We start from the raw sequence: 11,578 nt of genomic DNA on the forward strand, positions 1-11,578 counted from the left end.
CATATGTCTTCTTTAGTGAAGTGTTTATTCAAATGTTTGCCTTTAAAAGAAAATTGGGTGGACCTTTTAGAATTACAAGTGGCTTTATGTATTCTAAGTACAAGTCCTTCACTGAATGTGTGTTTTGCAAACATTTTCTCCCAGTCTGTGTCTTGCCTTCCCATTTTCAAAACAGTTTGCAGAATAAAAACTTTCAATTTGGCTGAAGTTCAATTTGTTGATTTTTTTTCTTTTGTATTTCATGCTTTTTGGGTCATATTTAAGAAATCTTTGCCATACCCAAAGTCAATATGATTTTCTCCATTGTTTTTTTCTAGATGTCTAGAAGTCTTACAGTTTTAGCTCTTACATTTAGGCCTATGATCCATTTTGCGTTATCTTTTGTATTATGTATGTAACATGGTGTGAGGGAACGGCACCCTTCCTTCTTTTTCTTTTCCGCATACTACTATCCAGTTGTTTCAGCGCCATTTGTTGAAAAGCTTATCCTTTCTCCCTTGAATCACTTTGGCACCTGAGTTGAAAACCAGTTGACCATACATGTGTGGGTACATTTTTGGATTCTCTATCCTCTTGCGTTTATTTATCTTTATGCCAATATCACAGACTGTTGATTACTGTAGCATTATCATATATCTTGAAATCAGGTAGTGTAAATCCTCCAACTTTCCTCTTATTTTTTTTCCAGTCCTTTCCATTTCCTTATAAATGTTAGCATCAGCTTGTTAATTTCTACAACACGGCACTGAATCTACGGATCAATCTGGGGAACGCTGACATGTTAATATCCAGTCTCTCAGCCATGATCTCAGGTATATCTCTACACTCATTTAATTCCTTTATGCAATGTTTTGTGTTCTCTGTGTACAGGTCTTGCATATCTTTTGTCAAATTTATCCCTAAATATTCAATATTTTATGGTATTTTAAATATTTTTCAATTTCTGATTGTTTGTTGCTATTGTACATAGAAATAGGATTTATTTTTGGATATTGCATCCTGCACCTTTGCTGCACTGACATTTTAGTTATTGTAGCTTTTTTGTTGTAAGTTCCTTAGGATTTTCTACATACATGACCATTTTGTCTGCAAATAAAGGCAGCTTTGCTGTTTCCTTTCCAATGCAGATGTCTTTTAACTTCTTTCTTTTTTTTATTTTTTATTTTTTATTTTATTGCACTGGCTAGAACCTCCACCACGACTCTGAATAAAAGAGGGTGGATTGGAGCCAGCCTGGTGGCGCAGCGGTTAAGTGTGCACGTTCCACTTCACTGGCCTGGGCTTCGCCGGTTCAGATCCTGGGTGCGGACCTATGCAGCACTTGTCCAGCCACGCTGTGGCAGGCGTCCCACATATAAAGTAGAGGAAGATGGGCACGGATGTTAGCTCAGGGCCAGTCTTCCTCAGCAAAAAGAGGAGGCTTGGCAGCAGATGTTAGCTCAGGGCTAATCTTCCTTAAAAAAAAAAAAAGGTGATGGTGACAACGGAAATCTTTGCCTCTTCCAGATCTTAGGAGGAAAGCATTCTCTTCACCATTAAGTAAGATGTTTGCTGCAGGGTTTTTTTATAGATGCCTTTAATCAGGTTCAAGAAGTTCCTTTCTAGTCCTACTTTGCTGAGAGTTTTTGTCATGATTGTTAGATTTTGTCAAATGCTTTTTCTACGTCCGTTGAGATGATCATGTTGAACATACGTATTTAACCTAATAAATTCTTAATGTAAAACACTGTCTTAACTGCCCCACTCACTTCCGTACAATGAAAGGACCTTAAAAAATCTCTTTGGTTTTTATCTTACCCACCATGATCTGTAGAGAGGCGTCACTGAATATCTCAGTTTCACTTTTTGTTTTAATTACATAAATTAGACACTATTATTCTTTAAAGTTCTTTTTTTCCCCCCAAAGATTGGCACCTGAGCTAACATCTGTTGCCAATCTTCTGTTTTTTCTTTTTCTTCTTCTTCTTCCCTGCAAATCCCCCCAGTACATAGTTGTATATCTTAGCTATGGGTCCTTCTAGTTGTGGCATGTGATGCCACGTGAGCATGGCCTGACGAGCGGTGCCGTGTCTGCGCCCAGGATCTGAACTGGCGAAACCCTGGGCCGCCAAAGGGGAGCGAGAGAACTTAACCACTCGGCCAAAGGGCTGGCCCCACACTATTATCCTTGCTTTAACCAACCGTGTGTATTCAGATTTAACTACATATTTGTCACTTTTTTAGTTCATCATTCCTTCTTATAACCTGAACCATCCTTGTAGGATAATTTCCTTCCCTCTTTTTTTTTTTGAGGAAGATCAGCCCTGAGCTAACATCTGCTGCCAATCCTCCTCTTTTTGCTGAGGAAGACTGGCCCTGAGCTAACATCCTTGCCCATCTTCCTCCACTTTATATGTGGGACGCCTACCACAGCATGGCTTGCCAAGCGGTGCCATGTCTGCACCCGGGATCCCAACCGGTGAACCCCAAGCTGCCGAAGTGGAACGTGCGAACTTAACTGCTGTGCCACTGGGCCGGCCCCTCCTTTCCTCTTGAAATACATCCTTTAAAATGTTCTTGAGCAGATTTCCTGCTATGAAACTCTCAGTTCTTGATTATCTGAAAATGGGTTTATCCCACCCTCATTCTTAAAAGAGAATTTTGGTAACTACACAATTCTAACTTGGTTATTTTCTCTCCACACTTTACAGATCTCACTCCTTTATCTTGTGGCTTCTTTTGTTGTGCCAAGAAGCTTGCTGTTACTCCTTTGCTAGAAACCTGTCCTTTCTTTCTGGCTGATTCTAAGATCTCCTCTTTGTCTTTGATATTCTTCCGTTCCACTAGAATCTGTCTAGGCATAGATTTCTTTCTACTTAACTTCTTTGGGATAAATTCTGTTTCCTGGATCTGTGGATTAATGTTTTTCATCAGTTGTGAAAAATTCATATCCGGTATCTCTTAATATATTACCTCTCCTCCATGCTTTCCATATTTTCTCTCTGGGACTGACTAATAAAATTACTAGATATGCCACAGGAAAAAAATATATTTTCAACACATATACAAATATATCTCATTTTATCACACTTTGCTTTATTGTGCTTTGCAGATATTGTATTTTTTACAAGACCCTCCACCAGCAAAAAGATCATGACTTGTGGAAGGCTCAGATGATGGTTAGGATTTTTTAGCAATAAAGTATTTTTTGAATAAGGTATGTACCTTGTTTTTTTAGACATAATGTTATTGCACACTTAACTGACTACAGTATATCATAAACATAACTTTTGTATGCACTGGGAAACCAAAAAATCCATGTGACTTGCTTTAGTGTGATATTCGCTTTACTGCAGTGGCCTGGAACTGAGTCCACGATATCTCTGACGTATGCCTATATCTGAAAAAGTACTTGTATCCAGGGTATATAAAGAACTCCTACAAATCAACGATAAAAATACAAGCAGTAAAAATTGGCAAAAGAATTGAACAGAAACTTCACCAAAGAAGATACACAAATAGGGGCCGGCCCTGTGGCCGAGTCGTTAAGGTCGTGCGCTCCACTGCAGGCGGCCCAGTGTTTCGTTGGTTCGAATCCTGGGCGCGGATATGGCACCGCTCATCAAACCACGCTGAGGCAGCGTCCCACATGCCGCAACTAGAAGGACGCACAACGAAGAATATACAACTATGTACTAGGGGGCTTTGGGGAGAAAAAGGAAAAAAAAAATAAAATCTTAAAAAAAAAAAAGAAGATACATAAATAAATGATCAATAAACACATGAAAAGGTAGTCATCAAAGAAATGCAAATTAAAACTACCATAAGGGGCCGGCCAGTGGCACCCCAGTTAAGTTCACCCTTTCTGCTTCTGCAGCCAGGTGTTCACAGGTTCGAATCCTGGGTCTGGACCTACACACCGCTTATCAAACCATGCTGTGGCAGGCGTCCCACATATGAAAAATAGAGGAAGATGGGCATGGATGTTAGCTCAGGGCCAATCTTACTCGAGAAAAAAAAAACACAAAAAACTATGGTAAGATACCACGTCACATATACTAGAAGAAAGAAGACGAAAACATCAAATGATGGAGAAGTTGTGGAGCAGCTGGAACTCTTGCTGGTGAGAATGTAAAATGGTCCAACCACCTTGGGGGACTGTTTAGCGCTTATAAAGTTGAGTCTGTGTTTGCCCTGTGACCAGCAATTTTACTCTTACGCATTTTCCCAATATAAATTTTTAAAAATACATTTACAAAAAGTACAAGGATGTTTATAGCTCTTTCATAATAGCGTCATAAGTGGCTTCTTGTTTCTGCTGATATTTACCCGTGGCAGTTTGCCTTCCTGTGTTTGGCAGTGGTTGGTGAGAGCAGGCCACAGTCACAGGCTTAACTCGGGCAAGCTTTGTTTCGTGGACCATCTGCTTCTGGTGGTCACTCCAGTGGGCGTGGGAGCCCTGGGAACGCTGAATCCATTTTAGGACTAATTCAGCCTCTCTTGTGGGTTTAGCTCCAAGTGGGGGTCTCAAAGTCAGCGCTTTATCCTTGTTCTTGTTCTGAGAATTTGAAAATGTCGGCCTAATGTTAATTATGTTTGCTAAACACTTAAAATATTACAAACTTGCAATTTTATTGTCATTATTGATAAAATGGCCGTTTCTACAAATGATTCACTTTATATTAACACCGAGTTGAATGAAACAGTGTAAATATTGTCCATAAAACCATCAAAATAGTTTTGTTGTTGGAGCTGGTTGTTCTAATAGAGAAGAGAAATCCAGTCCCCAACCTCCCTGTTTAGGTGAGAAACTTGGAACCAAGTTATCCGTCCTTTTTTTTCCCGACACACGTGAGGAATAGCTGCGCCAGTTATGGATTTAATATCTGTTTCTGTGACTCTCCTGGAAATGACGCCTTTCCCATCTCTGGGTCTCGTCCTCCCAGTGGTCATCTGGGAGCGCATGAATCAAAATTGTATCAAACTAATGTCCAAGACTTGGATATTTAAAGAGAGCACTGCCATGCCCCTTCCTGGCTGTCATCCAGTTGGCTTACACGACATGTGATTTGTCCTAGTTCACTGAACCCTGGGACCCAGCCCCTTTGGCCCGTCTCCAGCGCTGTAACAATAGCTAATGTCGGCTGAGTGCTGGCTGCGAGCCGGACGTGGCGCTAAGTGCTGTTCAGGGGTGAGCATTTGAATCCAATGCGTGCAGCCAGCCTCTGAGGTAGGTGTTGGACCAATAGTCTCTCCACATTACAGACAAGGTAACAAGTTCAGAGACATTGGGTAACATGCCTAAGGTCACACAGCTTAACGGAGGAGCCAGGATTTAAAACCAGTTCTGTCTCACTCAAGAACTGACATGTCATTGTAGTTACCTACCACAATGTGACCCCGGAGCCAAGTCCCACATGTAGTGGCTGGAAGGACCTTCAGGGGCCCTTCAGGTCTGCCTCTGGCTCCCACATGGTCAGCCCAGGCGACAGGATGCGCACAGCGGCTCTGGCTTTTCAAGGTCCTTTCTGATGTAGGGTCAAAATCTGTCTCCCTTTGGCTTCCTATGGGGCCTTCTAGAAGACAGAAGGCTGCTCCGCACCCTAGGGAACGCCCTCGGAGCCTGACTCACTCATTCAACAGCTGTTTACCGGGGGCCCACAATGTGCCTGGGGCAGGGCAGTGAGAGGACAAAGTTGAAGCCCTGGGGGAGTTGACACTTCAAAGGGGGAGACAGACCATAAGTTCCATGTTGACAGTGACACACACCCTCCCCACCCCCTTCTACCTTTCTGGATCATTCCAGATTTAAGACCCCTTGGAAATGTGGTCCCAGATGAGGTAACCGCACAAAGAACAGGGCCACAGGGCTGGTTGGGATGACTCCCTGCACGACGTCCTGGTTTGTCCCTGGAGCTTGGAGTGGCCACAAGTCCAGGGCAATCCCGGAGCTTCAGTCTGGCCAAATCCTGGCAAAGAAGGAAAGAAAATCCAGCCTCTCCATTGCCATACACCAAAGGAGCAAATAGCCAGACAGGCCCAATTCACTAGCCCCCCTACCCTCTCCCAAACTCTGGAGCCCTCCCACACCGCAACCACCGCCTGCCACCCCACCCCACACACAGCCGGAGCCCCAGGGCACTTCTGACTAAACCCACATTCTGCCTGTCTCCAGCCTGAAGCTTGCTTGCCTATTCTCACTGCACGGTGTTGTCCCCACGCCGCCCCTGTCTCAGGCTCTCCCCGTCTTCTGGCCTCTTCTGCCTCTAAAATCTCTCTCCAGTCCAGCCATAGGCCAAGATCAAATGTCAGTGCTGTTCCCTCAGACTTACACGCTTCCTCCCCAGCTCCCAACGCTGCCGTCACAGAGCTTTGGAACAGGAGAACATTTTGAGATAGTATCACAAGTCAAACACACACACACTTCCTTTTATCCTGTGACCCTCCGTCTCTAGTCACTGACTCAGGACACAGTGGAACAAAGAAGTCACGGTGCTGGTTTCAGCATCATAAACAACAGATTCAGAAAAATGAATGGTCAGATATTGAGTGGATCAACTTACCACCCCCCACCGAGGGAGCTAATAAAAGGACAAAGAGGGGAGAACAGAGGAACAGCAGAGGTTTTAGAAAGGAGTGGAGAAGTTGGGGTGTCCCCAGGAAGAGCTTATGTCCCCGTCTCCATGAGCCCCCATCCTGGCTGAGGTGTAGAAATGAAAAGAGAACTCAGAGAGATGGGTTGCTGACAACCCTGATGTCTGCACTGTGTTTCTGGGCGGGAGCCAAGGTCAAGGGCATCCACAAGGATGATGGCCAATGGGAGCCTGGGAGTCAATCTGAGGGGCTTCACAGAGCCCCTGGGCATCGGGAGGAATCGGGGCCTAGGAAAAAGGTTCTCTCGGCCACCAAGAGTTGTGTGATCTTGGCATCAGGTGCTGGCAGACCTGGACTGGCCCTGCCCTCAGGGTGGGGAGGGCCAAGATGCCATAGAAGGGACCAAGTAACTTTCCATGGGCGCCAGCAGGGGCTGGATGCCCCTCCCCCAATGATGATGTTATCTCCCCTTTGTGGAGTGCTCACAACACGACTTTTCACATGAATGAACCTCATCTACCTCTCAAAACAACCTAGTCAGGTACTATTATTCCCATTTTACAGATGCATGAAGTGAAGACACCCAGTCAAGGACAGTACAGAAGTGGCAAGGCAGATATTTTCACTTGTTTCTTTAAATCAATTTTATTAAGATATATTTGCATACAATAATTCATATGATTTGTGTATACAGTCCAATGAGGTTTTTTTCTTTTTTTTGTTAAAGATTTTTTTTTCCCTTTTTCTCCCCAAAGTCCCCTGGTACATAGTTGTATATACAGTTTTAGTTGTGGGTCCTTCCAGTTATGGCATGTGGGATGCCGCCTCAGCATGGCTTGATGAGGGGTGCCATGTCCGCACTCAGGATCCGAACCAGTGAAACCCCGGGCTGCCGAAGCGGCGTGCGTGAACTTAACCACTCGGCCACGGGGCCGGCCCCAGTCCACTGAGTCTTGACAGACATATACATCCATACATCCATCACCACATTCAATATAAAGAACATTTCCATTGCCCCAAATGCTCCCTGTGCCTCTTCCCAGTCAATCCTCACACCCACCCCGTGCCCCAGGCAATAATCAGTGACCTGCTTTCTGCCGCTATTAATTTTATTAGTCTTTCCTAGGATTTCATAAAAATGGAATCATACAATACGTACTCTTTCGTGTCTAGCTTTATATGTCATCTATTGTGAAGTCTCTATTCAAATTATTGACTCTTGCGTTTTGTTTTTTGTTTTGTTATTGAGTTTTTAGAGTTCTTTATACATCTGGATACGAGTCTTTTGAATTTGCAATGTGTGTATTGCAAATAGGTTCTCCCAGTCTGTGGCTTGCCTTTTCATTTAGCTAACAATGTCTTTTAAGAGTAGATTTGTATTTATTTCATGGATTTTTTTCTTTTATGGTCCATGCTTGTTATGTTCTACTAAAGAAATCTTTGCTCACCCTAAAGTCACAAAAACTTTCTCCAGCGTTTTCTTCTGGAAGCATACTTTTAGCTTTGTAGTTATAGTTTAATAGCTTTAGTTTCACATCTAGGTCTGCAACCCATTTGAATTAGTGTTTGTATAGGGTGTGAGGTAAGGATCAAAGCTCATTTTTTTGTTCCAATCGATATCCAGCTGCTGCAGCTTCATTAGTTAAAAAGCCTATTGTTTCTATAGGCAGGACACTCTTTGACATCAGTATCAAAAGGATCTTTTCGGACACATGTCTTCTCAGACAAGGGAAACAAGAGAAAGAACAAACAAATGGACTTCATCAGACTAAAGAGCTTCTTGAAGCCAAGGGAAAACAGGATTGAAACAAAAAAACAACCCATCCATTGGGAAAAAATATTTGCAAGTGATATATCCAACAAAGGGTTAATCGCCATACTATATAAAGAACTCACACAACTCAACAACAAAAAAATCAAACAACGTGATCAAAAAAATGGGCAGGGGACACGAACAGACATTTCTCCAAAGAAGATAAACGGATGGCCAATAGGCACATGAAAAGATGCTCATCATCACTGATGATCAGGGAAATGCAAATCAAAACTACACTAAGATAGCACCTTACACCAGTTAGAATGGCAAAAATATCCAAAACCAAGAGTGACAAATGATAGAGAGGTTGTGGAGAAAAAGCAACCCTCATACACTGCTGGTGGGAATGCAAACTGGTGCAGCCACTATGGCAAACAGTATGGAGATTCCTCAAAAAATTAAAAATAGAAATACCATATGACCCAGCCATCCCGCTACTGGGTATCTATCCAAAGAACTTGAAATCAGCAATTGCAAAAGTCTCATGCACCTGTATGTTCATCGCAGCATTATTTACAATAGCCAAGATGTGGAAACCACTTAAGTGCCCAGTGAATGATGATTGGATAAAGAAGATATGGTGTATTCCACACACACACACACACACACACACACACACACACACACACAATGGAATACTACTCAGCCATAAAAAAGGATACAATCGTCCCATTCACAACAACATGAATGGACCTTGAGGGAATTATGTTAAGTGAAATAAGCCAGATAGAGAAAGACAATCTCTGTATGACTCCACTCATAGGAGGAAGTTAAACATAGAGACAAAGAGAACACATCAGTGGCTGCCAGGGGAAAGGGGGGGATAGGGGGTGGGCACAAAGGGTGAAGTGGTGCACCTACAACATGACTGACAGACAATAATTACAACTGAAATTTCACAAGGTTCTAAACTATCATAATGTCAATACAAAGTTTTTTAAAGAAGACTATTTTTTCCTCATTGAATTCTCCTGACTCTTTTGTTGCAAATCAATCGACTATACACGTCCAGATCTATTTCTGGACTCTATTCTGTTCCACAGTTCTACATTTTGACATATGTTTCTGTTCTTACGCTAATATTACACTGTCTCGAAAGTCCTCCAATCACATCCTTCTTTTTCAAAATTGCCTTGGCTATTCTCTGTCCTTTGAATTTCTGTACACATTCTAGAATCAGCTTGTCAATTTCTACCAGCAAAGCCTGCTGAGATTTTGGTTGGTACTCTTTTTGGAATCTATAAAATTGAATCTCATTCTCAAAAGGAGAAAAGCTGCTTAGAAACAGTATCCATTTCAATCAAATTTCTAAAATATATCATTATTCACTGTAGCCATGGGGCAACCAAACTTGATGCAATCTGAATAATTATTACAGTTAAATCTTTAATTAAAAAATATAAGTACTGAACATTCTTCACAGAAATTGAACAAACAATCCTAAAATTCATATGGGGCAACAAAAGACCGCGAATTGCTAAAGCAATCCTGAGCAAGAAAAACAAAGCCGGCGGAATCACAATCCCCGATTTCAAAACATACTACAAAGCTACAGTGATCAAAACAGCATGGTACTGGTACAAAAACAGGTCCACAGATCAATGGAACAGAATTGAAAGCCCAGAGACAAAACCACACATCTATGGACAGCTAATCTTCGACAAAGGAGCAGAGGGCCTACAATGGAGAAAAGAAAGTCTCTTCAACAAATGGTGCTGGGAAAACTGGACAGCCACATGTAAAAGATTGAAAATTGACCATTCTTTTTCACCACACACCAAAATAAACTCAAAATGGATCAAAGACCTAAAGATTAGTCCTGAGACAATAAGTCTTTTGGAAGAGAATATAGGCAGTACACTCTTTGACATCAGTTTCAAAAGAATCTTTTCGGACACTATAACTCCCCAGTTGAGGGAAACAATAGAAAGAATAAACAAATGGGACTTCATCAGACTAAAGAGCTTCTTCAAGGCAAGGGCAAACAGGATTGAAACAAAAAAAACAGCTCACTAATTGGGAAAAAATATTTACAAGCCACTTATCCGACAAAGGGTTAATCTCCATAATATACAAAGAACTCACACTGCTTAACAACAAAAAAACAAACAACCCGATCAAAAAATGGGCAGAGGACATGAACAGACATTTCTCAAAAGAAGATATGAATATGGCCAATAGACACATGAAAAGATGTTCATCATCGCTAATCATCAGGGAAATGCAAATCAAAACTACACTAAGATATCACCTTACACCCGTTAGATTGGCAAAAACATCCAAAACCAAGAGCGACAAATGTTGGAGAGGTTGTGGAGAAAAAGGAACCCTCATACACTGTTGGTGGGAATGCAAACTGGTACAGCCACTATGGAAAACAGTATGGAGATTTCTCAAAAAGTTAAAAATAGAAATACCCTATGACCCAGCCATCCCATTACTGGGTATCTATCCTAAGAACCTGAAATCAGAAATCTCAAGAGTCCGTTGCACCCCTATGTTCATCGCAGCATTATTTACAATAGCCAAGACGTGGAACCAGCCTACATGCCCAGAAACTGATGATTGGATAAAGAAGATGTGGTATATATACACAATGGAATACTACTCAGCCATAAAAAAAGACAAAATTGGCCCATTCACAGCAACGTGGATGGACCTCGAGGGTATTATGTTAAGCGAAATAAGCCAGTCAGAGAAAGACGATCTCTATATGACTCCACTCATAGGTGGAAGTTAGTATATTGATAAGGAGATCTGATCAGTGGTTACCAGGGAAAAGGGGGGGTGGGGGGAGGGCACAAAGGGGGAAGTGGTGTACCCACAACATGACTAACAAAAATGTACAACTGAAATCTCACAAGGTTGTAATCTCTCATAACATTAATAAAAAAAAAGTTTAAAAAATATATATATAAGTACTGGCAAGGATGTGGAGAAATTGCATTGCCGGTGGAATGTAGAATGGTGCATGCACTGTGGAAAACAGTTTGGTGATTCCTCAAAAAGTTAAATATAGAACAAAATATGACCAAGCAATTCCACTTCTAGGTAGATATCCAAAAACATTGAAAGCAGAGACTCAAACAGATATGTGTATACCAATGTTCATAGCAGCATTATTCACAACAGCCAAAAGGTGGAAACAACCCAAATGTCCATCAACAGATGAATGGGTACACAAAATGT

At 41.9% G+C, this 11,578-nt stretch overlaps 1 long non-coding RNA gene across 1 annotated transcript; it reads right to left on the reverse strand.

Moving 5' to 3' along the window:
• Window positions 1–3,137: 3,137 nt before the first annotated feature.
• LOC139074512 (uncharacterized) lies at window positions 3,138–6,345 on the reverse strand. Its single transcript, XR_011524170.1, has 3 exons — window positions 6,171–6,345; window positions 5,768–5,948; window positions 3,138–4,537 (listed from the first exon to the last, which is right to left on the reverse strand). It is a non-coding gene; the product is annotated as an uncharacterized lncRNA (long non-coding RNA).
• Window positions 6,346–11,578: the final 5,233 nt, after the last annotated feature.

Source organism: Equus przewalskii, chromosome 11 (genome assembly GCF_037783145.1).
Source record: "Equus przewalskii isolate Varuska chromosome 11, EquPr2, whole genome shotgun sequence".
In the NCBI taxonomy this organism is placed as follows: Eukaryota; Metazoa; Chordata; class Mammalia; order Perissodactyla; family Equidae; genus Equus; species Equus przewalskii.